General features: G+C 40.1%; 1 long non-coding RNA gene across 1 annotated transcript in view; it reads left to right on the top strand.

Annotated features, from left to right (window-relative positions):
• LOC146642597 (uncharacterized) overlaps window positions 1-26,547 on the top strand; it is a 104,911-nt gene continuing 78,364 nt past the window's right edge. The window contains exon 1 of the long non-coding RNA XR_014909528.1: window positions 1-550. This is a non-coding gene — a long non-coding RNA (uncharacterized LOC146642597). The remainder of the gene's footprint in view (window positions 551-26,547) is intronic.

Raw genomic sequence — 26,547 nt, 5'->3', positions numbered from 1 at the left:
CCCCGTTTCTCTGCTGTCTCTGTTGGAGAAATGACGGTGTTGGGGCTTGCTCTTCTTTGACTTGTTGCTAGAAAAACATTAGCTTGACTGGGGTTTTCTTGGCCAGGCAACAGGTGTGGAAGGATTACTTTTCTCTGAGCACAGCCTACTTGCCAATTTGAGGAAGGTTTTTCTTCTTCATTAAATTAAAAGTGGATTTGCAATTTTTTCACCTCTCTGGTTGCTAAATTTGTTAAATCTGCTGAAAGTTGGAAGACTTTAAGCAAAATAAAAAGAAGACAAGGAGGTGCAGGTTGAGGGGTGATGACAAACCTCAGCATCAGCAGTATGGCAGGACCACAGCGATGTACCAATGAGCAAAAACGCGTCTCTTTGCTTAAAAACTAACAAAATGGCAATTATACAACTTCAAAAGACTAGGACTTCAGTGCTTGGAGAATAATTTATCTGAACGTTTAACCCTTTAACAGAGAGGGAACAGTGACATCATCATCTGCTCCTGCATGGAAATCCACCTGCTGTGTTACAGTGAAGACATCCAAGAAATAAGGTACAGTTTAAAATCGGGACCAAACTTTTTGACAAAAGATCTGTTGCAAGTGCTGCTTTTGCATATTTTGTTTGTTTGGAATCGAATGTTTTTTTTAAGTCTTGTTGCACACGGAAGGAATATTTCAGTGTTTTTCTTGATGTTTCTGTTAGTTGTTAAGTTGTTAAGCAACAGCCCAAGCTTAAAAAACAAAACAAAAAAAACAACAACAACCCATATTTATGATCAGAATGAATTTGATAGAAAACATAATTAAGCTGGTTTCTGCCCATGAAACAGGTTATCACAGCTGACATTAAAGATGACACCAAAAGCAGGATAAGAAAAGCTTCATATTCTTTGCTTTACCCACTGTATACAAGCTTAAAGCTGTCTGATTATCCTCATACAAAGCTGCGACATTCTGGTCGGTTGTTCCAATTATTCTTACTCTGTCCATGTTTGGCTTCTCTGTCTGTGTAGTCCCTGTGTAAATCTAAGCTAAGAAATAAGATGATTCATTCCTTCATTGGTTCACTTTATTACATACTGTTTAATTAGTAATGGCCTTAAAGTTCACTAAATAAAACATTCATCATCCTATTTTGGGAAACAGATTTAGGTTTTCCTGATGCATCCATGTCTGTGTGTTTGTGAAGCTAGTTAAAAATCATTGCTATATTACAGTCACAACATTTTTTGTGTTGCAAGTGTAGCACATAGCCATGAATAAGCAAAGCACACAGAGAGAGCAAAGGCAGACCTTTATTAAACATGTGCACTTATAAAGCAGTTCAGATGCATCAGACAGAACTGATCTGTTCACAGCTGTGTGTTCGCTCACTCTAAAGTTATATGATGTTCATAAAAGTTTTTAAGGGGATCCTTGAAACTAAGGATCGAACATGTTCCCCTGCAGCAAAATAAGGACAGAACAGACTCAGATAGGTTGCATCTTAATCGTGACTGAACAAGAGATCTTGTATTTAGTCACATGACTTATCGGCACTATTGGTACTAACAAGAACTCAACACGAACTCAACATGGTGAACAAATCAGAGTGACTGCTTTAGGTGAAGCAACTAACAGTATCCCAACAAAGAATCATTTTCTCCATTATTATTTACCTGCTTTTCTTCATGCTGGATCCTTCCTGGTACCAACCTTTCACATTAAAAGCTTTCTGTGGCTACTTTTGAATCTGATTATATCAGGAGACTTTGCAGACATCAGAGCTATAGCAGTGTTGACATACAGATGTTCATGCGTGTGTTGGTGAAATGTTTAAATTAGAATGAACACTCTGAATTGTTTATGAACCATATTCATATTACACAGAGTGTAGATGATTGCATTCATAAAACTGATGGTTAATATAGTTGTTTTGATTCTGAGTATCCTGGAAGCAAATCTGTCCTGGCCTGCATGAAAGTTGTTATTAGTCCGTTAATAATGGTTTATCGTTAGTGTAGTGTTCAAATGAAGTGTGAATTTCATTTTATTTTAATGATGCAAATTTACTGTATGGTTGTTTTGCACTTTTGTGCAATGTAGCTACACAGTCTTTCAATCCTGCTGCTGCTGTAAAGCATTTGAATGTTAAAAGTTTCTCACTTTGCTGGATAGCCAGCATCAAGCTGTTCAGGCCACAAGTGTAAAAGAGGAAAGAACTTCAAAAACTGACTCTAAAAAAAGGGTGTTTCTGATATTCAATGTAACCAATTATATAAACAACAACAAATTATACAGCATATTATTTTGTTTTAATACAAACTTTGTAAAAAGTTTCAGATTTAAGTGCCAGGCTGAGGCTAAAACCTTCAGGATGAATTTAACTGTTCAAAATGACATCACTGCTTCATTAAGCATATTTTGAAACATTGGTTCTTGTGATTGCTGAGGCTTCCTGGTTTCTCTTTAATTACAGATCAACATTAGTCATAACAGAGCGCAGCATTAAAGACCTCGTATATTTAAGTGTACACAGATCTGATATGATTTACTGTATTTCAATTATTGTTTATTACTTTTTCTAAACTGGACTTCCTGTCAGTGAAACAGTCTCATATTGGTGGCTGCTGGTGTTTGGATTTCCAGTGTATGTGAAGATGAACCATACTGAATCATGTTCGTCATGACAAGACGCTTCAGGTCAAACACACCAGAAGGTTAAAGTGCACCACTTCCTGTGTTTTATCTTTAAAGTGATCCTTTGCACAGATGATGACGAGTGGTTCTTTTTCAAAGAAGGAACATCGTTTGATCTTGTATTGCATGACTTCAGACAGTTTTCTAATGCTTAGGATGTTTTAGATGATTTAAAGTGCAGATGCATCCAGTGGAATTTTACCCAGAAGAGATCAATTTGCCATCAAATAGGACAAACAGGAAATGAAATGAGTGCAGTATATTTAAAGTTGATCTAAATCTAAAACACAATTATTAAAGGAATTTTTTAACAAAAGCTGGAAGAGAACAGACTGGTGAGATTAGATTGCTCTGTTTGAGTTGACAGATGGTGTGAACCTTGATCAGATCACTAGATGGCAGCACAGTCTAACAAACAGGAAGACAGTGTCGGCACACTCATGCTGGACAGACTTACTCCTTTTGGCAGGTAACTGCAGTTTTACAGTTTTAAGTTATTCTACAGAGTTAGACATTCAGTTTTATCAGAGCTATCAGCTTAAACGTTTCAGTTTGTGAGCATGTTTTATTTTATCTGACAGAGCCTGATTTGAACAATTAAACTAGCAGCATGCCAGTGTCCTTTTTTAAATGCTTTTTTCTTTAAGAGGAAAAAGCCGCTAATTGCTCATTATGGTGAACTAAGACAACAAATTTAACCATAAAGACATATAATTACCACCAATAACCTCTATAGAATTATTTCTTCATGAATTTTGTTAGCTTAACAGTCATTTACAATACACATTCCTGTCAAAATTACCAGTGTTTTGAACTCATTTAGGTCAGAATACTATCATAAGACATCATAATAAGTCTGAAAATGGTGTTAAAAATGTGGAAATGTTGATATAAATGGAAAATCATCTTTAGGTTATTCAAGTATACGATCACTGCATCTTTTTCTGGCTCTTGTTAAAGTTGTGTATGAGCTGAACATTTAAACTTGACTTTCTTTCTCTGAAGTATAGATATATCTGTTTCCCATGCTAAGCTAAAACACCAATATTTGCATTTAGTTTAATTGATTTTTCTCACAACAGTGGCACAGCACAGATTAAAATGCCATTTTTGTTATTTATATAGCCCAGTAACAAGAGTTTTGCACTCTGTTTGGTACATGTAGCATATGTAACATATAGGAATAAGGACCTGTTGCACTGAGCGTCTGAGAGAAAAGCTCAATATAGATTCTTTATTGCTACGATGAAGAGGGTAGACACCCTCCACTAGAGGGAGCTTGACATCCGCCTCAAAACTGCTCATTGAAACCACCAACAGGCCTCTGAAGTTGTGTTAACCCGAGCTGCTTGTGTGTACTAAACTCTATAATACTATATATAACTATAATGTTAACTGACCAAGAGAAGAAAAATGAAAGCCTTCTGAATTGGTATTCATAGCTGGTTGTTGTGCCTCTAACAGGCTGTGCAGTGTGAAAAACGACTGTAAAATCCAATAAAGTTTGTCACACTGTAAGTCAAAGTTCAGCTAAGAGACAGCTTAATTTGAGAGAATGCCATCTCTTCATAGCAGTACAAGGCATCACATTACAATAGTGTTTGTTTAATATTTGCTTTTTTATAATGAAAACATTTTTATATTCTGGGGAGAAAGGACTGACCCCTGTGATTAAACTGAAAACACAGAAGATGACATTTTAATTTTCCAAATAAGAAATGAAATACCCCACAAAATTAGCATCACAGTCTCATTAAACATGCAGTTTCGGTTCAGTTTGAGGTAGACCTTTTTAGCATGGCCTCCAAATGTCTCCATTTAAGATTCAAGTGCATCAGATTAGAGCTAGAACAGAGAAATGGTCACATCACCACAGGCTGCGCAGCTCAACCACAGTGTGAGAATAATTTAGATTATTTATTTATTTAAAATCTGCAATTTTAGTTCATTAAAACACTGTAAAATATTAATCCACAGTTTCTGCTCATACACAGGAGAACCTTTCATTGCGCCTGTTTTTTTCCAGAGGCTCGGAGATTAAAATATGAATAGGTGGGTAGGAAATATCACTTCTCCTCACTATGTGCGCATTATGCCATTTCTTCAGCTGTTATTTAGACTAACTGTACCATAATGGCCAAACGAGCTTGAGTGGAATAAAGCCTGCCATTATGTGAGCTCGGAGCCTCGACCTGTTGCTGCGCCATTAGCTTCAGTTCTCAGATGTGACTGGATTGTGAAACTGTTGTTCACTCCTCGCTGAGACCGGGGTTAACTGAGTACGAAGACTGGAGAAAAACAACAGGTGGTTTGACTCTAAATGCTGCAGGAAGTCTGATGTGTAAAACTAAACACAAACTTTCTGTGAAAGAACTTATCTGTTTAGATGTGCCATAGCTGATAAGTCTGATGTAATTAATTTGTTTATATTTGTCATTTTTATCCTTGTGCACAGAATTTAAACAGGTTGGGTTAAAACTGTAAGTGTCTCCAAATATCAGGAAGGTCTGTTGAGCTAATTAGTTCATAAGTCTTTATTGTCATCAACAAGCATAATGAAATTAAGACAATACTCCCTCAAATGTTGTAAAAGAAAAAAAAAAGACTCTAATAACATAAATATACTCATATAATGTAAATCCAAATAAAATATTTAAACACAATTTATTGATTTTAGCTGTCTTTAAAAAAATCTGCACTCTTGAACTGAAGCATGTGGGCTCCTTTAATCCCAGGTTTGACCTGTAGGCCCAAAGTCAAACTTTACAGTTCCTCCCCAGTCCTGTTGGGCTTGTGGGGAGTGCTGAAAGCAGGACGTCATGGTCAGCCGATGGTTATCGCTGCTTATAGGAGAAATACAAGGTGACCAGCACTCGTATCACAACACACATTTCTTTTTAAAATATAATCTGTTTATTTCTTTGGTGACTGACTCGTCATTCTACTATATTAATAGTATAGACATTTTGAAAACATTTCCAAACACTATTTTAAACAATTATATAGTTGTAACTTTATATTTCATAGTTACTTTCCATGATTACACAAGTGCTGAATGTCCACCACTACATTAAACACACAGAATGCATTTAAAGCACATCTAAAGCTCTGATTGTGCACACAGTTAGCTTGTTCTTGGTTTTACTTTAAAATATTATGATTTCTTTCTATAGCTGAAAATGCCACAAAAATATGTTGAATTTAAGGTGGAAAACTATTTTACAGACAGTAATTTTAAATGTATTTTTACATATTTATATATATTTATTATATATGTTCTCAGTCATGCTCATTTTGCTTTACAATTCTCCAAACAACAAAGACACATTCAGAGGAGGCTTTTAAATTTTTGCCGCTTCTATTTTTTGTCTTCAAGTCTGAATTCAGGTTAGGTATTCGAGTTGCTCGTCTTATAGTTTTGTACTGGTTGTTTCTGAACTCTGGTCCAAATCTAAGATTTTTTGCTCTGAAATGAGTTTTAAAAGCTTTGTCATATATATAGATCCCAAGTAGCAACGGGCAAATAGGTCTGACCACAGAATGTACAGTTTACAGTAAGACTGTAGAAGTGTTGGATCTTCTCAGTCTAATCTGTTTGCCGTCTTTAATGATGTCAGACCTCCAGCTCTTAGCGTGCCCTGGTTGATGGCCGGTGAGTCTTTGGTCGTGGCTGCTGGCTAATGGTGTATTGGCAGTTCAAACCACTATCATTTTAACATCTTTGATAAAAATGATTTTATGACAACATCTTATTGGTGATGTCCTTTGTCCTCTAATTTTACATTTGATGTTTTGCCATTTCTACTTTTTCTTTTTAGTTATTTTCATTTGCAAATCTCACAGAATAAAGGCTATAGAAGGCATGCATGAATGGCCAATGTAAAAATGTCTGGTTGCAGTTGAAAATGAGGAGAGATTTGCTCTGTGTCAACATTTAAACATAAGTTTAGAAACAGTCTGCAAACTCGAGTAGGTATTTCACTAAAAAAAGGAGGTGAGAGCTATAGAAATGAAGCCAAAATAAATAACTTTACTGCAGAATTCAATAAAACAGCCAAAATCTACCAGCAACAACTACACTGAAATTGATTTTAAAAAAGAAACCTGTGAAATATAAGTGGTGTGAAGCTTTCCAAACCATTTGCAGAAAAAGCAGGGACCAGTGGGATACGAGAGTCTTCCTGTGGACTGAATTGCCTCAAAGTGCCAGCCTGCTATCAAACCGTGCTAATGTGATGGATATCCGAATGCATTCATTCTCGACGCAGTAAACATGGGAGCTGACAAACAGATCCTGGTGAGAGGGCCTCCAGCACAGAGCGACCGCCTCTCCGCCTCTAATGCATCAACAAATATAGCCTGGGTTCAAGTACATTTTACATAAAAATACAAATACAAACAGACACACGTTTCCTAAACCCAGTCTTTCCAAAAATCCAGAGAACAAGCAGTTTCTTTCTCCTTATCTTTCTTCTTTTTTTACAATAGAACAAAAACAGCTGTTGCTTTTATAAGAAAGAGGGGGGTACGTTCATGGTGCTACTGCGTGGAGCTTGCAGCTACTTTCAGTTATTTGTCTTAATATTTGGTCTTAATATTTTAAATTAACCGAAAGACACATTTGTGCTGCATTGTGAAGAAAACAAAATATTGGGTAAAAATCCTGACTGCTGAAAGCTGAAAGTGTAATGGTGATCACCTGATTCAATTAGGAAAAAGGGCAGCAGGAAGTTATGCATTCCTCAACTTAAAATTTTTCTAATTGTTTATCTTAATACTATGAAATGGATTTTATTTTCTAGTAAATCTTGTAAATTAATATTGCTGTTTGGTGAAGATGATCAGATTCAGAAGAGACAGTTAAATAACTGCAGACCCAAGTGTACTGTTGGTCAGTCTAAAAAATTGTATTATCATAATCCAAAAGCCCGTCTAGCCTAATAAATGTCAACGTTTCAGTTAACCTGAAAAAGGGGCACTTTTTGTGGAATTATTTTGGTGTTTCTAAAACTGAATCTCAAAGTGCAGACTTGTGAGGAGAAAACCAAGCTCTTGTCATTCATGCCCACATGGCCAGTGCTTACCTGATGTTGATTACTGCCCTGCTGAAACCATATAACCAGCATGTGTCTGCAAACACTGTCACAGTAAGTGCATTGTGGTTTTGTGGTTTTCACACCCCAATGAGGCGAGCGGCAAATTGTGTTCAGAGCTGGAAAGAGAGTCAAACACCAGGGTCTTCATAACTTAAACAAACAAACAAAAAAACCAACAGGAAACTTTAATTTCTGCCTTACAGTTGGGGTATGTGAGGGTAGCGCTAAAGTGCCCTAAACTTGCAGTCTTTCTAATAGCCAGTAGGTGGCGACTCTGACTCTTAAGGCCATTTCTTTATATTAAGTTTATTGGGGGGAATTACCTTACTTCTGAGTTTATTTACTACTTGAGTACACATTTTCCTGGTGATTTTATTTCTCGGGAGGTAGTTTGATGTCTTTTTCAATAAATAGTTATGTTCATTTTGAAAAAGTTATGGTCCGAGTTAGAGTAAAATAGATAATGAACGAGTGTATGGGTTAGGCAAAGTGTAATGTATAAGTTGTTGTGTCTTTGCGTTCTCACTCAGATCCAACCCTCATTTTTGAGATCCAGGTTTTTAAAATCCAAAATGGTAACTTGAAGGTACCCAAAACAGACTCCACGAGCAAATGAGTGATGGCACATTGGTCACATCCATCTTTTGCATACAGTTTATGGCTTAGACTTGGCCCAGGTGATTTTGCTGTTGGTTGTGTGTTGTTCCTGTAGTTTGGGGTGTATATCAGCACAGCTTTGTCTTCCTGTCCCATTACATTCACTGCAGGGGCAACACACTCTCAAGCAGCACAGTTGGCTTCATTTTTGAATCCACATTTTTAGGAATAATAAGTATTTCCTGGTTCTATTACTCTCCCCTCTATCATTGCTGTGATCCCGTCTTCCCCAAAACATGCGCTGTTCTCTGTTGATCCATTGTTATTACTGTCTGAGACCTAATTTGTGCTGCCATCATATAAGGGGAAACTGCAAGGTGGGTCCCATCAGTTTAGGCTGATTTGATATTTGAATCACGGGGAAGTAAATGACAAATGACACTCTTAGAAACTACCTAAGCAAGATTTTTTTTATGCTTGGCTTTTTATCAGTGAAACGTAGCCACACTTATACTATAAATCTAAAAAAAACAACGTGGGATTAAAGCTGCTGTGTGAACTGTTGACAAGCATCATAAATGCAAATCTGCCTGTGTATATATTTAAATAGACTCCCCAATCATCCATGCTGGTGTCCCCCCCACCGCGCCCTACTTATACCCCTACACGATGAAGGAACTACACCGCCATCATCACTCTACTCCGAGCATTACACAAGATATTCAGTCTAAGTAAATGGCTGGGCCAATTACATTGATTTTAGAGGAGCTATGTTGTTTGAATTAGTGGAGGAAAATGGACTGCCATTTTCCATGTTGTTGAGAATTGAGCTCTTTTCAGGGTCTATAATGGACAGGATACCAATCAGCGGGCTGATGTAACGCTACACGCTCCTCTTTTTTTTCCTCTTTTTTTTCTTTTTTTAAACCGTGTATCACATTGGGTACTTACACCATTAGAAAGTCTTTTCAATATATTTCTAATTACATGAGCAAATGTATTTTTAGCTTTGCTAGTGAGTGCACAGGGCAGGAAAGTAGGCAGCACAGGGGCTGGAGTGATGCTGGTATCCAAACATGCTGGAGGGGAATGTTTAGTGTGACGTGTCCTATTTTTTTCACGCTGCTTACTTTCATAGAGGAGACATGTTTTGCAATCAAAATGGGGATCCATCTTTTCGAACCAGCACTCCCCACTATGACTTTTTTGATACGCTAAACCACTTTAAAAAAGTTGTAGATTTTGAAATTCAGGCTTCAGAGTGACAAGATCTTTTTAACATAAAAACTCTCAAAATGAAATTAGTTTTATGCACATGCTTGCAGATAAAGTACAAGCTGTTATTACAACTTGTACAATAATGAAAGTTAAGTAGTGTCTATCGGGTGTTTTAAGAAATGCCTGTAAAATGTGTGCTGTTGTGGGAATGCCAGGCAAAGAACAAAACAAAAAACAACACTGTTACTAATGTGTAACATCACTTTGTGGTAAGCAGTTGAAGTGACTACCAGTGACTTTAAAAGATGCTGTTACTTCATTCAAGGTGGCTAACACTAACCTGACCAGCGCTAGCTACAAAGCAATCAAATCTTATTCGAGATGAATTCTAAAACTCAATCTATCACTAAACTTGAATCTCCTGATTCAGTCATGTGCATTTGGCTCCTAATGCAGACTGTATCAGTCCTCATACTTTGAAAAACTTCAATAACACAAGTTTTCCATAGGTAGTACCAGAACTTAGCAATTTTATTGACCAATATTAGTTAGCTTCTAACTAAATGATTATATTAGTTGGTTGAGATAATTGCTCTAAACTGGACAATTTCAGGTGGTTGATGGTCCATCCATCCGTTTCCGGTTATTCATTTCAGGGTCGCGGGGGGCGCTGGAGCCTATCCCAGCTGTCATAGGGCGAGAGGCGGAGTTCACCCTGGACAGGTCACCAGTCTGTTGCAGGGCTAACACACAGAGACAGACATCCATTTGCACTCACATTCACACCTATGGGCAATTTGGATTAATCAATTAACCTATCCCCACAAACTGCATGTTTTTGGAAGGTGAGAGGAAGCCGGAGTACCTGGATGGAACCCACGCAAACACGGGGAGAACATGCAAACTCCACACAGAAAGACCCCGGCCTGATGGTGGAATTGAACTCAGGACCTTCAGCGACAGTGCTAACCACCATGCCTCTGTGCTGCCTGACAATTTCATCCATTTATCCTTTTGAGGGTCGCGGGGAAAATTTACAAAAAAAAAAAAAACAACAATAAAAAAACCCTGAACATTTTGGGTAAACACAGGGAAACATTACCTTGGCCTCTGGAGAATGTTAAGAGCCACTTTTGAGCATTTTTGCCTTTTAGAGAAGCCTGACCAGAAGAATAGTCCCTCAGCAGCATATTAGCAAACAGCAATCGCAAAATACATTTTTAACATCAGCCATATTTCCACAAAAGACCCTTCTGTTCCAAAAGCCGTTGGTTATACAGTCAGTGGGGCTGTTAGGAACAGTCAGAAACTTATTATATTTCCTAATGTAAAAATAAAAAATAAAAACACGTCATTGTACAGGCATGAATAGGGTTAAAGCAACCACCCCACCTCCCCCATGTAATACACACACAGACACACTCCCATGCACTCCTAAACCAGAGCACCACTAAGTAAGAAATCAAATGTCATTCTCGGGGGCCAAGTCGATTTCAATCTCTATTTTCACCTTTTCCAAAAACCCATAAATGCAGCTCTTAACACAGGGCTGAGAGCTGGGAGAGCAGAGGGTTAAATTGGGGTCCAGGGCTCTGTCAGGCTTGGGTTAACTGCCGTGTCATAGTGGCTTTTGTCCTCTGAACCGCGCAGCGCTGATTGTGCGTGGCGGACAGCACAGCCTGAAGTGATCTGGAAGGTTGTCGGTTTGAATCTACACAGTGAATTGGCCCCAGCACTGCTGCTCGAGAGTCTCCGATATGGCTGCCAGAGAGTGTTTTATGTGAACCTTTTCAGAGGGACCGAGCTCTTTTTCTTTGCTTTAAATAGAGCAGAGGGATGTCTTATGGGCCTTGTCACTCAGCAAAGACAAATATCTTGTTGTATATGTTGCTGCTGTATGATCAAAAAGCTTTCGGGCCTTATAGCTGGCAATAACCACAAGAGAAATGCCTCTCCAGCCACGTATCATAGCTGTCTCACAACAAGCCTCGCCTCAAAATAATTTCTTAATCCATTAATTGGCGTGGAGCAGCATTCGGGGCAGGGCTTTTTGTTCAGTATGTTTTTCAGAGATGCATACTAATCATATAAAGTGATCCTTTGTGCTCAGGTTGACAGCAACAGCGAGGGCTTTTAGGCGCACGCGCGCACACACACTCAGCGAGGCATGTGTCTGGGAGCGCCGACGGCAGAACGAGTGTATTATTTTCCCTGAAGAGTGTTATTTTCCTGTCAAGGCTTGATGGCAACGTGCCAACAGATGTGACAGGGAGCGATCATCCCTCCTTCATACAGTACAGAGAGAGAGGGGAAGTGAGGAGGGATGGATGAGGACAGAGAGAGTAAGACAGACACAGCCGCGCTAGCTGGGTTTCCATGCGGGCACATTTTTATGCAAATTATGATGTATCGAATTTGAAAAGCAGCATGAAAAATGGCTAATTCTAATGAAATTTTCTCAGGAAAAACTTTTTCTGCTGGAGGCCAGGAGTTTGATTTAAGACTTTAGATTGAAGCCCATGTTGTCACCGACATGGGGATACGATCCGTTCACCCTGAACTCCCAGCTGCTACCACATAGAGTCATACATCCACTTATGCTAAATCCTAAAGTTATTTCTTTACAGCAACCGACTGTAGCTAGCATACTTGCAGTATTAAGACTTGCGTGTGTTCCTTGTTTGTCAAGCTGTGGCTGTGTACTTTCTTTTCTTCTGCCTTTTCCCCTCCTCACTGATTTTTGAGGTTTTTAAAGTTGACTATTCAGTCCTTTTTACTGCCTACTCCATACTTGGCTTTTCAGAGTGCTGACGTTTTTTTCCCACCAATTTGAGAAGCATTTGTGGTGGGCATACAACACTTAAAAAAGACTTTTGAATGTGCAATCAGAAGAGCTTAAAATTCAACAGTTCTTCCAATAAACAATTAACGTTTTAGCAGCTCCACTGTAGTCTAGATTGCATATAAGGCTTTTAAAGGCTATTCACCTAATATCAAAAGTATTTTTTCTTCTTTCTGATTTGCATCAAGTGACTGCTGTAATTTTATCATGATATTTAAATGTGGATTCAGACACTTTTTTTGCTGCAGCTTGTTGTAACAGTAAAAGTTAACAGCATGTCACTGTGACTCTGTGCTGATTTCACATATTCACCTGCTTCTTTTCAAAGGCATTGGTCAAAGTTCCAGGTTGGTAGGAAAGTCTTACAATTATGCTTTGTAGACCTGGCTGTCTTTCATCTAATCATATGATATTTTCCCATTTGTGAATTTTAATTGATAGAAGACAAATACATAAATACATAAACAATTTAAAAATATTGCAATGTAAATATTAGAAAGTTGTGCAAATGATTAGGATTGGACTAGGTCAAATAGAGTATATAGACAAATAAGTGAAACATCTGTATATAAATGGGTCAGTATACTTTATCGGGATGTATGGGCACAGATGTATTACTGAACCGGTCTGCTCAATGCAGGCCTATCCTAGTCTTTTTCTTTGAGGTGGTGGTTAACATTTATTCCTGGCAAGTCAAACAATGACAAAGAGACACAAAAAGGTTGTTGTTTTAATGTTTCCCACAGAATTAGATTCACATGTGTACACATGCAATAAATTACTCTTTCATTTGGGTAATTAGCTGGATCTCCAGCAGTAAGTCCAACTCCAGCATCACAGGTGCCTAAGCCAATTAACCCAAGGTTGCAGGTTGTGGTAATTAAGTTACAAAATATACCTTGGTAGCCTACCTAGCTAAAGGCAAACTAATGTAGGACATGTGGGAACTTTCTGCACGTTTGGGTTCACTCTTGTTGCCATGCATGTTAAGGTCAACAAAATAAGACGTATCTGAAGGGATGAGGAAGTTCTATACCTAAAAGATGGTTGCGGAGCGTTAACTATATTTTTGCCCAGTGGTCTTTAGCAGGATCGTTATCAGGTGCTACAAATCTGTGGGAATCTCTGCTTCAAGGAACCCACTTGAATCACTGCTGGATGTTGCTCCTGCAGACTAAATTTGGATTTCCACTCCAGATCTTGCCTCAGTAATCTGATCTCCTGAGCCAGCTTTTCCCGAGATGCACACAGTGAGACTCGCTGATGAGCACTGCTATTCAGAGCTACCTGATAAATAACAGCTGCAGCAGATCAAATTATAGTCTGTGTGTGTTAATGGCACTGTTCTCCTTTGTCATCTGGTAAAGTCTGTAACTAAACTGATTCTTGCCATTATCTCCCTCTCTTTCTGTGCTCCTCAATATCGCTCTCTTTGCTCTTTTACCCTCTTCATTTACTACTTCCCTAACTAAAAAACAAAGAAAAGCAAAACAAAGCAGAAGAAAACAAAAGGAAAGAAAGAGGAACATGTCATTACTGGTTGTGTTTCTACAGCCGCACAATACCCTGACCACCCTCATCAAGTGATAGAAGGAGATCGCGTGCACGCGGGCAAGTACGAGAGAGCGATAGAGCCCCCGTGCGACGAAAGGCAGTTTAATTTAGATAATTATCTCACAAATTAACCACAAACTCCTTCCCTGTTAATTACCTGTCCTGGGGAGCGGCGCAGGAAAACAAAAAGCAGAGCCAGGGAGGTCTTTGTTCAGATCTTCTTGGGGGGGCCATAAATTGCTTACGCCCCTGCTGAAAAGCCAGATAACCCTTTTGAAGGAACAACCACTAAAGCATTTGATAGGCTAATGGGGAATACTGTTAGCATCCCTGCTTGTAATTGGACGTCATAAATCTGGCCCAGGTGATGGGGGGAACAAAAGAGGGGTTTTGTCTGGGTGTCAAGGCCACAACGTGACTTGTAAATCCTTCTCCCTGCTGAATGGCACTATCTGACGTTCCACATAGAGCTACAAGACGAGATCTCCCGGTGTTTACATGTGCTCACATACGCACAACAATATATACACTTTATATGTATATATGTCTGTGTACGTGTGTGTTTGTATCTGCTCCAGCGTGCTAATAAAAAGACCTTTTCTTATCTCGGTGTCTGCTGAAGGTGATTCTGTCAGCTGCTATTAACCTTGCCTTTATAATGACAGCTCAGCTGATTAGATTCGACACTTAAAGCCCTGACATTTCCAGTTTCACTCCGTTATTTTTCTTCTTCGGGTCTTTGTGGCTGTTACAAACATGCTCTCCACATCTTTATCTTCTTTAATAATGACTTGTGTTGTTAGGGCTCCTCATTAAAAACCAACATTAAAGCCTTGTTTTTTTTTTAAGCTTTCAACAAACAGCACCAAAGTATTTTTCCATAAGTAAGCAATGTGCTTAGAAGAAAATCAAAAGGTAAAACTGTAATAAAAAGAAAACACGTTTAAATTTAATAAAACTTTAAAGTAAAAAACAAAAACAAAAAAAGCACAGTAGGTAGTCCAGCTGCTTAAAAGAAATCTTGGAAACAGATTATATTTTAGCTTGTGTGGAAAAATTTGACAAGGTTAGTGTTTTTAACAAAAGCCGCTCAGCTTAATTTCCCTCTATGTCTCCTTAAGTGCTAATAAAAATAACCGTCTTTATCTTTGGTCAGTGTCAGGGAGGCATTTTGTTATCGCCTCATTTCAAAGTTGGTGGAGCTTTAGTATGATTATCAGAAGTTTAGCTGCCTGACACTTTTTCTCGCTCCTAGCTGGAAGGTCAGACAGCGGTCATTGCATGAGTAATGTCTAAACTATACAGTTTTTAAACCCTTAGCAGACACCATGGCAGTCTGCTTCACTAGTAGAGTCATGCTTATAACTTTGTTAACAAGGTTAAAGAGCATTTAATGTTGAGTGCAGCTGAATCTGATGATTGCATTCTCACACACATCTCAGTGTAGAAATGTTCAGGGCTGCAGTTCACCTGCGATATTGGCTTTATTGATTTAGTAAAAATAATGCCAACTGATGGCTGCTTTTGAAGCATCTCAAGTTCCAAAGATCCATTCTTGTTTTGGTTTGAGTTTGGACTACTTTTTCTTTTTGCTGGGTGAAGTTTCAAGTTACTCTTGTTCTTCTACCTAACCTGTACCTCTTTTCAGCCCAGGGAGGCTGAGTACCATCTTCTTTTTCCTTCATTTTCCTGCCCAGTAGCAAGGCTAACGAACAGGTGTCAAAGTGCAGACAATGTCCATATTCAGTTGCCACTACAAACAAGTTAAAGCAAAAAAACGTTCTCAATTTCCAGTTTTTGTTGCACTTTTTAAAGTTTTAGTACCGCTCAGCTTGCAGTCAGCATGTTTTTAAAGACAAGCATGAAAAACCACAGGTAACAGTGACAATCTGATAGCAATCGAAGCAATCACTGGGAGATTTTTGGTGCAGTGCCTTCTTTGCAACTGATTTCACCCAGCGAGAGCCAGCAAGCTCCAGGAACAACTTCCAACCAGTCACCCAATATGGTGGACAACTCTCAAGGAATTTGCACATGACATCACATTGTCATAATATTATACATTAACTAAGGGCAGGTAGAAGCTGGGTTGAATTTCTTTAGCCACAGCCAGGCCGGATTATTGCCACATCTGTTCTCAAAAAAGAAATCACTGAAATAGGGCCTGCCTGACAAAGCGGAGTAGACAAAAAGCTCCTCAAAAGACAGGCATCATGCCGCGATCCAAGGAAATTCAGGAACAAATGAGAATGAAAGTGGAGCCAAAATCCACAAATGGCAAAAACATGGAACAGTGACTGGCCAACCAAAATTATCCGAAGAGCACTGCAACGACTCATCCAAGAGGTCACAGACAAAGACCCCAGAACAACATCCAAAGGACTGCAGGCCTCACTTGCCTCAGTTGGGAGGTTTAAGTCCCATTACATCTGATGTAAAAGTAACAAAGCATTGGAGAAACGGAACATCACGCCAACAGTAAAATATGGCGATCGTAGTGTGATGGTCTGTGGCTGTTTAGCTGCCTCAGGACCTAGAAGACTTGCTGTGGTAAATGGAACCATGAATTGTGCCGTCTACCAAAACATCATGAAAGAGAATGTCCAGCTATCTGTTCTGACCTCAAATTGAAGCACATTTGTGTGTTGCAGCAGGACAGTGATCCAAAACACATCCGTTAGTCCACATCTGATTGGTTTAAGAAACACAAAAGTGGCCAAATCAAAATCCTGATTTGAATCAAATCGGAAGCATGACCATAAAAAGGCAGTTCGTGCTCGAAAACTCTCCAACGTCGCTGAATTACAACAATTCTGCAAAGATGATTGGGCAAAAATTCCTCCACAGCACTGCGAAAGACTCACGGCCAGTTATCGCTAAGGGGTAACTTAACTTCGTTGAGGGGGGAAAGCATTTTTTCACACCACTGTATATTTTACTTGTGATGATTTTTACTCCCTTTTTCTTCTTCACTCATCTCTTTTCACTCTCTGTGTTTATACACCACTCTGCATTTAATTATTAGTTATCATTAATCTCTGGCTCACCTCCACCTTACCCCTAACTGGTCATTGCACATGTTCTAGAGTTTTCTTCCTGTTAAAAGGGAGTTTTTCCTTCTCACTGTCCCCAAGCACTTAGTCAAAGGAGGTTGTGTAATTGTTGGGGTTTTCTCTGTATTGTTGTAGGATCTTTACCTTACATTATAAAGCTTCTTATGATGACTGTTGTTGTGATTTTGCACTATTTAGTTTAAACCGAACGGAATTCAATTAAACTGAAAAGTCTGCAGGAGTAGCACTTAGCTTGGATTATCACCATGATTTAACAAGACCAACCTTTTCTGGCTAGAACAGATACATTTGGGCAATTTTTAAACTGTTGTACAGGAGCCCCCTCCAAAACATGGTCTTGTGATATTATCGAAAGAAGTTGAAAAACTCGTAAGCATTTGGATTGAAATGATTTTGACCACAGTTTTGTGACTCACATGGATGAAAAAAGAGAATACGGTTCAAGTGCTTTTACATACCTGCTTATGTAGTCCAGTAACATTAAAACAAATCTTCATCCTACAACTTACAGTAGAAGCAGAAAGATCTCCTTTATTTGTATGGAAACTATTATACATAAAGAAATATGAACAACTAAAACAAAAGCAGACTCAAAAGCAAGGACTATCCACTTCAAAGCTTTCTATCCTTGCGAGTACATTCTAAATAAATGAACATACACACACCAATACACACAACATTGTTGTTGAGCTGTAGCTATGTTCTTCAAACCAGGTGTGAGAGACATGAGAGTGCACACAAACAAATACACACACACACACACACACACTGCTCATACTTAACACACACCATGAAGGGGAACATCGGAGCTGCACCAATATTTGTGTTTTCGCGGCTGTCACGTATTTGTCCAAGTCCTTGTCGCTGCTCTCCACAGCTACCGGCAGCAGGTGTGAACAACTCTTGTGCTGAGAGAGACGCACTCTGCTGTCACCCTGTCAGAGAGAGAGAGAGAGACATAGGCACACACATTCTCAGGCTGGGGGAGGAGGAGGGAGAGATCAATAGTAGTGAGTGTGGAGTTTGGATAATTACAGTTGTTAGCAGGGAGAGGAGAGCAGCTATAGTGGCCTCTCCACTCAGAGTCTCTTATCACTCTCTGGCCTGTCATTACAGCTTTAAATGCTGCTGTGGCAAAGTGGCAACTCCATGTGTGTGTGTGTGTGTGTGTGTGTGTGTGTGTGTGTGTGTGTGCGTGTGTGTGTTCTTTTTCCTCTCATCTCCATGTTTCCTCTCCTCTATATCTCCTTTCCTCTCCTCTTTATAGTTCCTCTCCACATCTTGTATCTTCTTACCTTTTCTTGTTTTTTTAATCTCTCATCTCTGCCCTTCCTCTTGTTTGAGTTCCTCCTGCTCTTCTGTTCATTGTCTTTGCCTCGCCTCACTTTTTGGCTCTTCTTGCGCTCTTTTCACACCACCACCTCCATCATTTTTCTTTCACTAATCTCTTTTAATCTCCATTGTTTTTCCTGCCGTGCCCCTCCTCCTTCCCTCTGCACCAAAACTACCGACCGTTTGTACGGTCTGTGCGATCCTTGTTCGCTTTCAAGTGTTGGAACCCAGATCATCCCCGTAAGGCAGCTGGAGATCTCAGTGCAAGCCTCCTCATCTTGATTTCATGGTAAATCTTTTCTGACTGAAAGTGGCACCTTAACCCAAACCACGATCTTTTCCTAATTCTCACTGAGTAGATTTGTTAGTTAAACCTAACCAAGCAATAAGTAATAATTGTTTTTTAATGTCACAGAATATGTAGAAATATTTGTCTGCTAGCTTCCATGTGGGGACGTTTCAGAGGCCATGCACAGAGCCCTGCTTCACAAACATGCCTCACATTTCTCTCTGCAGCATCTTGCTCGGCTCAACTGTTTTTGTCTGCTGTTGTGAAGTTCTGTGAGACAGTTTGTTCATGTTCAAGAATATTGCACAGTGCTGCAAATGGTAGGAGTCTTTCTGCTAGAAACGTCAACAGGAAGAATTGCCGGTTTGCCATTTTCAAAATTCTGTCCAAATTGGGGATGTGGGAGTTTGCACTGTGGCACTAAGTTCAAAAACACTCATGTCTTTGTATAAACTAAAAGCATTGGATGAATGTCCTGGAAGGGTTTGTGTTAAAGTTTTCTTTCATCATTGCATCCTTGTTGCTTTTCTATCTTATTCCCTTTTGTCTGTATATATATATATATGTCCCTCATCCTATTCATGTAGCCTCTTCCGCCGGGGTTACTTGCCCACTGATGCCTTCTTGTTCCAGTAGCCTACTTTTCGTCAGGGTGCCCTGGTTCCTCAACACCTGACGCGGACCTTGTTGATCCGGGTGACGTCCGAGCCGGCATGCCTTCATATTTATCTGTCTCGCTCATGTCTGCGGTAGGCCTGTAGGGGTCTAGCCTTAGGACCCTTACTGGATTACAGACGCCCCAGGCAGGAATCGAACTTGCGATCCTCTGCTCCAAGATGCTAGCAAGATGCTAGCAGGCAAGGCATACATGGAACGCCATAACCAAGTGGCCGGCATAGTGTACAGGAACATCTGTGCCGAGTATAACCTAGAAGTCCCGAGGTCAAAATGGGAGATGCCCCCAAGGGTGGTGGAGAATGACCGAGCTAAGATCCTGTGGGACTTCCAGATACAGACGGACAAAATGGTGGTGGCTAACCAACCGGACATAGTGGTGGTAGACAAACAGAAGAAGACGGCCGTAGTGATCGATGTAGCGGTTCCGAATGACAGCAATATCAGGAAGAAGGAACACGAGAAGCTGGAGAAATACCAAGGGCTCAGAGAAGAGCTCGAGAGGATGTGGAGGGTGAAGGTAATGGTGGTCCCCGTGGTAATCGGAGCACTAGGTGCGGTGACTCCCAAGCTAGGCGAGTGGCTCCAGCAGATCCCGGGAATAACATCGGAGATCTCTGTCCAGAAGAGCGCAGTCCTGGGAACAGCTAAGATACTGCACAGGACCCTCAAGCTCCCAGGCCTCTGGTAGAGGACCCGAGCTTGAAGGATAAACCGCCCGCAGGGGCGTGCTGGGTGTTTTATATATATATATATATATATATATATATATATATAGATAGATAGATAGATAGATAGATAGATAGATAGATAGATAGATAGATAGATAGATAGATAGATAGATAGATAGATAGATAGATAGATAGATAGATAGAACATATATAGTATCTTCTCCTTTATTCAGTCACCTCTTTTCTCTTCCTTTTCTCCTAATTTTATACATCCCTTTTCTCTCCCATTCCTTCTTATGCTTCACCTTCCTTTCTCTTTCATCCAATTATCTCATTTGTTCTTCCTGTATTTCTTCTCCCACTCTGTCTCATTTGTCTCTGCTCTTCATCTCCAGTACCTTCTTGTCCAGTCTTTATCACCTCCTCTCTTATAGCTATATATGTCGTTCAGTAATCCTTCTCCATGTTTTCCTAATTTGTTCCCGCCACCCTGCTGCTTTCTCCACCTGATCTCCTCTCACATCCTTAATCTCTCTTCATCTCCAATCGCTTTCTCCTTGCTCCTCTTCCCTTCTCCTCCTTTCTCTTTCCTTTCTTCATGCCATCAGCTGCGCCAGGAAGTGGCATTTATTCTGGAGAGATCCACGCTCTAATTTCTCAGAAGGAGACAGTGAGAGGTTTTGACTGTCCAGCCAGACATTTTCTTAGTTGTCGAGTCTTGACACGCGACACCAAAATAGGCCTGGAGAAACTGGAGTTAAATCCTCTTTTGGATCGCCGTGGTTGTTTCACCATTCTTGGGTTTCGTTGATCTCCACTCATGGTGAGGAGCCTTGTCAGACATAAGAAGGAGATGAGAATGATGGAGAGAAGGATTAGATGGGTGCAAAACAACAGCGGTTTGTCCCCTCCGGGCTGTTTGTTCTGATTTAGATGGAGCAGGATTAGCTGAGGATGAGGAGATCAGTGTGTGCAGAGTGTGTTTGCATGTGTGTGTGTGTGTGTGTTGAAGAGGAGTGGGCTGGTGATACGTAGACGCTTGAGGCAAAGCTGTCAGATATTCGACCGATTTTTCTTGTGTTCCGTAGGTGGTGCATAGCATACCATGCAGGATATACACACACACAGATCCTGCACTGCATCAAACCCTGCAGATCACGACTAAAAACTAAAGTAAAGTTTCAAATATCCAACCCAGATGTTGTTGGTTATATTTCAAAAAGTGTGCAAAATTGACACAGGACTGTTTTTTCTCCATTAGACTTAATAAAACGTACTTTTTCTGTGTCATCACACTTGCAGATGGTCCAAAACTCTATGAGTAAATAGTGTGATGCTGATGGCGGAAGCGGAACTATATGAATGTGGTTCTGATTGTAAGGAAGCGCTAACATGGCCACTCATGCAACCAGACTGTCAGCTGTCTCTCAAATTCTCTGTCTCTGTGTGTGAGTGTGTGTGTGTGTGTGTGTGTTACAAGCACTGAGTCGGGTATCACAATGAAACAGGAAATCACTGCACGGACAAAAAATTCTCTCTCCCCTCCTCATACAAAAACACTCACAAATAACCCGCTAATCTCTGCCCGTGCCCGCGTGCCATTCAAGGCTTCCTCCAATTAAAAAGCATCAGGGAGTCGAAGCCGCCATCTTATTTATCATATTAATTAGAAACTCCCCTGACAACAAAGAGAGGCCTACAGCTGTGGAAGCAGAGGAGAGGCCTGGGAAATGAAGGTTGGTTTGATTTGTTGTCTTGCTAATGTGACACCTATTATACAGGTTGGACCACGAATACAAAGACGCACAAAACAGCATATGGTAATTGTGAGTGTGCACGTGCAGGCAGGCGGCTGTGCGGCGAAGGATCTGCTTGAGCTGAGGAGTTTGGCGCTTGGTTATCCACAGTTTGCTGCGTTTCATGAAGGTAACGCTTTAATGACTGGTCACCATTCAACCACCTGTAGCTTTGACGGACTCAAAAGCATCACATTCATGAGGCTTGTGCATCAACTACCTACAAAGCAGTGCTATCTGTACTTAGTTTTAGTAAACAAGATACAACTAAAGGTGCCGATTTTATTGCTTTGAATCTACCCTGTTCTCAGTCTTTGCATTGGTAGGACAGCCAATTAAAGTCAGTTATAGGAAGGATCGATGTGACCACATGTGTGCCATACAGCTGTGTGGCCCTTGGCTTTGGAATGACTGCTTAAGGAGAGAAGGTGACAAAATTTGTGATTTCACTCGAGTCCATTTGAAAGACCTTTTTATATTTGTTTTCATGTGATGTTTTCTCTCTCCATCTCCCTCTTGTTGGCCATCTGTCATTTGATAATTCCTTGTGTATCAATTAGTTTTTTTATGTACTTTTTTACCAGTTTATAATTAGCTTTTGTTTTGGGGGGATGTTTTTCCCTGGTATCTTAACTGTTCTTGAATTTTATCCTGTTTTATTTCTGTCTTTTGCATGAAATGTGTGTTTGGTCAATTATTTCTTGGTTATATCACTGCTTCTACGTTTAGAATAAAGAATAAAGTTTCTCAAGTTGAGCATTTGTTTATGCTCTAACCTATAACTTTAGCTGCAATCTGAGGCAGAGAGTTGTGGGCAGGAATGTGTGTGAAGTCTCGTATTGTGGGAAGTGGTAAATAAGCTGTATTAGTAAACATAGTCTTTATATATATAAAATTATATATGGAAAATCAGAGTAGCAGGTATGCAAATGATGTAAAAGCCCAGTTCATACAACTTTAAGACATACTCTCACCCAGCCTGGCCCCCTCATCGATGCAGGCCTGAATGGTAAAGGTCTGAGCAAGGTTAAGCATGTGCTTATGTACCATTATGCAACTATCAGCAGCACCAGCCATAGTTAAACTGCTTAAAAGTAAGATCATGTATATATAGGATGTTAGGTCAGCCAAAGCACTAGCATGATTTAGCATGACACACATGAAGCCCAGCTAATTATTCTGTCAGTTCCACACATTTAAAAAGAAAGTTAATCATAGTGAACTGTTGAGTCTGATTCCACTGACAAAATTTGTATTTGGGGAAAGCCCGAATGCTAAGATAGCTAGCCAGCTGCAGACTCCATTGTCATATTAAAAATTGGACAGATATGAAAGTGCTACCGACTTGAATCCAGGAGTCTAGAGTCAACTTAACAAGAGAACGATGACAGCTCAAATCTCCGAGTGAATCACGTTTTCTGTGAAAGGAAAAGAAAAATGTGGGTGAATGAAATCTTTTGGAAGAAAACGGCTTTAAGACCTTGCTTCTGTCAGTTCATTAATGGAGATGTGAAGGGTGGGGGGGGGGGTGTAAAAACAGTGGGACAGGCCCAGATCGAGGGTGAGCAGGAGGGTGATACGCTCTGTAATCAGGGGTCTATTAAACTGCTCTCCATACAGCTCATGATGGGGCTGGACCAATGCCCTGTGGAAGATAAACGTTCAGCATATTTAATAGCTGACAGGTGTGTGTGTGTGTATGTGTGTGTTTTTGTGTGTCTCTGGAGTTCGTGTGTGGCATGACACAATTTCTAACCATAGGCGTTTGTCCTTAAATCAGTTTGAAACCTCCTGAACGGTACTGCTGCACCAATTAAGGCATTGCTCTTTTAACAGAACTGAAGGTCTGGTTGAGTCAGTAAAATCCTCCTGAGATGTGTTATGAAATCACATTTAATACAATTTCATAACACAATATGATACATAACTGAATAGCACTACACTGTTTCTCCAGTGGGAACTGCCATCCATCTAGATGCTAATACCATCAAAACTGACCACAAGACTACAACCGTAAACCTGCACAGACTGTTTGTTGTAAGGGAGGATGGGAATGATGATGGTTACATGAAAGGAAATGTGATCAGCAGGTAAGTTTTTATACACATACAAGGTGACCTCATCGACTTGACAACGAGCCTATTATCTGTAGAAGTTTACTCCCTAACTATAAGTAAAAAAATGTTTTCCTTCAATACACAACTGGTAAGTGATTATTGTAAGAGAAGAAGGCGAGTTGCTGACCGTGGTGCTGAAGCTGAGACCGTCAGCAGGGAAGTTGCTGTCCTCATTACTGATCATCAGCACACTCTTAGCTACAGTTTGCAAAGAAACCTGCTGATAAATCTATGTGACACTTTTTTTCTGATTGTGCAATGTTGCTGTTTGTCAGTCTGGCATTGCTAAAGGTGATTAGTCGGATTCCAATTTCTATGTAACTCATTTTGTTCGTACTTTACAAATTTAGAAGTACATATGGCCATCTGCGCTCACATTGCTTCACAGTATCCCCTGCTAACAAAGCTCCAGACATTTCGTTACATTGGTTTTGGTGTGGACGCCGACTTAGAGTTGTAGCCTGGTCAGGTTGGACCCAGTTTCTCGTGCATTAAGCTATTACAGAATTCAGCATCTGTGACAAGCACACAAGAATTTATTTTAGATAAGGAGTTGCTAGATTTATGGTTTATTAATAAACCCTCTGCTCTCCATTTAATCTCACAGAATTTGGGTTAGGAATGAAAGAAATACAAGCAAAAATAGAGATGTTTAGGTAAGGGAGAATATGGATATGGATGGATGTGGAGAAGGATTTCAGAGCTTCAGTGAGACGATGATAAATGGGTTGAGGATATCTAAGCTCTCATTCTCTCTATGGCTTCCCTACAGTGTCTATATTTTTCTTTCAAGCCACCAGCTATTCAGTTTTGATAGACGCTGTCAAGTGTGTGTGTGCGCATATGTGTGTGTGTGTGTCCAGCCATCTGGTAACCAGGCCATTGTTTACTCTGTCACAGCTCAATATTTGCCCATCCATCTCTTGTCCCTGTGCTGCAAACCACAACAAGTGTGTGTTTGCAGAAAAGTGTGTGTGTGTGTGTGTGTGTGTGTGTGTGTGTGTGTGTGTGTGTGTGTGTGTGTGTGTGTGTGTGTGTGTGTGTGTGTGTGTGTTCTGGATGTTTATGTGCATCGTGCAAGCTGCGAATACACACATTTCTGACAAAATGCAACCTTTTTTTAGATTGAAATTTAATCTCCTTAAATTATCCAGATTCTAATGAAGAAGAGAGGAACTCAGCCAAACTCTTGACATGAACTCATAAATTCAAGATAGCATCTGAATGAGACTAAATCATTCAAAAATACCTGCTAGTGTTCCATTTAAGGTCAGTAATCCATATCATCTCGAGTGTGTTTGAATATCACTTTATCCTGTCTCTGTGTCATTTATCTCCATTTACCTAGAAAGTATTCAAATACCTCAGCAAACACACCACACTGTGGCATCTTCCTGTTCTTTAACAGTCAGCCAGACATGCGCAGCTTGGACAATAGTCCACTTGTAATAAGATTAACCACGTCTACAGTGGCAGGTTGTACTTTTAAAAAGATTTTTTTTACAGCATTGTGCCCGAGACGGTCCACCCATCCATCCTATCCTGTGCACATACCCAGAGAACCAGTCTGGCACGAACATTAATTTGGACTCAAGGAAGAACTGATTCAATTTCGGTGATTTAGATCAAGGTCACTCTGACCTCATGTCAGTTCAATTTGTGGATGTGATATCTCAAGGATACTTTGATAATATTTCACCACATCTGGCACAAATGTCCGCTTGGAGTAGAAAACAAGCTAAAAAGAATTTGGTTTTTTTAATGTTTTTTAGTTTCTGCAATTCTGCTTGTCTACATTTTCTTTTAACGCTCACGTTAATTAACAGAAGCCAACTGTGATAACCTGAAAGGTGATTAAACTGTTATAAAAACTGGTACCTGTCTTAGTTGTGAGAGCACAGTTGAGACCAAAGTTATTTTTGGTTAGGGTCCGGGAAGGAATTTGCTCACTGGCAGTCTTCACAGCAGCAGAAATGCACACAGATGTGTGTGCGCGCGCGTGCGTGCGTTCAGTACTGAAGCCGTGCCAGGGTGTAATTTTCCATTTGGCTGCTGGACAGAAAGATGCATGTTGGCTAGACAATCTACTTATTGTGGTAAACACACACACATGACAGCATGGAGATCTGTGCTATTATGTAGCTTTCACAAGTTTGTTTTGGCATAAAGCACAACCCCAAACTAAATACACTGCTTTGACATACCCCAATAGCAGTGCACTTAACACAGGAAGGGAAGGATATCTCTGACATTGACGTTATTGCTCCCACGGATCTCTATCTGCCTCTCTTCCTCTGGAACACTTACTCTCATTCCATCTAAGTTTCCTTTCTCTCCCATCTCTTTGCAATCTGTTGCTACTCTTCCCTCTGTTCCCTTTTCTCCATCTGCCCTTCTCTGATCTCCTGCTGCTGTCTGAGCATCAAAGGTATTCAAGAGGTTTGCCATCTCACCTTCCTCCCCACAGATCCCTTCATCTTCTTCAAACAGAGGGAAGTGCAAAGGCTAACTGTGGGTTTCAGAGCATCTTTGTATTGCTCTACATCTCACGCTTGCTTCTCTGTCCCGGTCTTTGCTATTAGCAAAGTATCTGACAGAAGTGTTCTGG

This window comes from Rhamphochromis longiceps, linkage group LG23 (genome assembly GCF_057381845.1).
Source record: "Rhamphochromis longiceps isolate RC_006_pf linkage group LG23, R_longiceps_female_GT1.1, whole genome shotgun sequence".
In the NCBI taxonomy this organism is placed as follows: domain Eukaryota; kingdom Metazoa; phylum Chordata; class Actinopteri; order Cichliformes; family Cichlidae; genus Rhamphochromis; species Rhamphochromis longiceps.
This window is presented reverse-complemented; position numbering and strand designations above follow the sequence as displayed.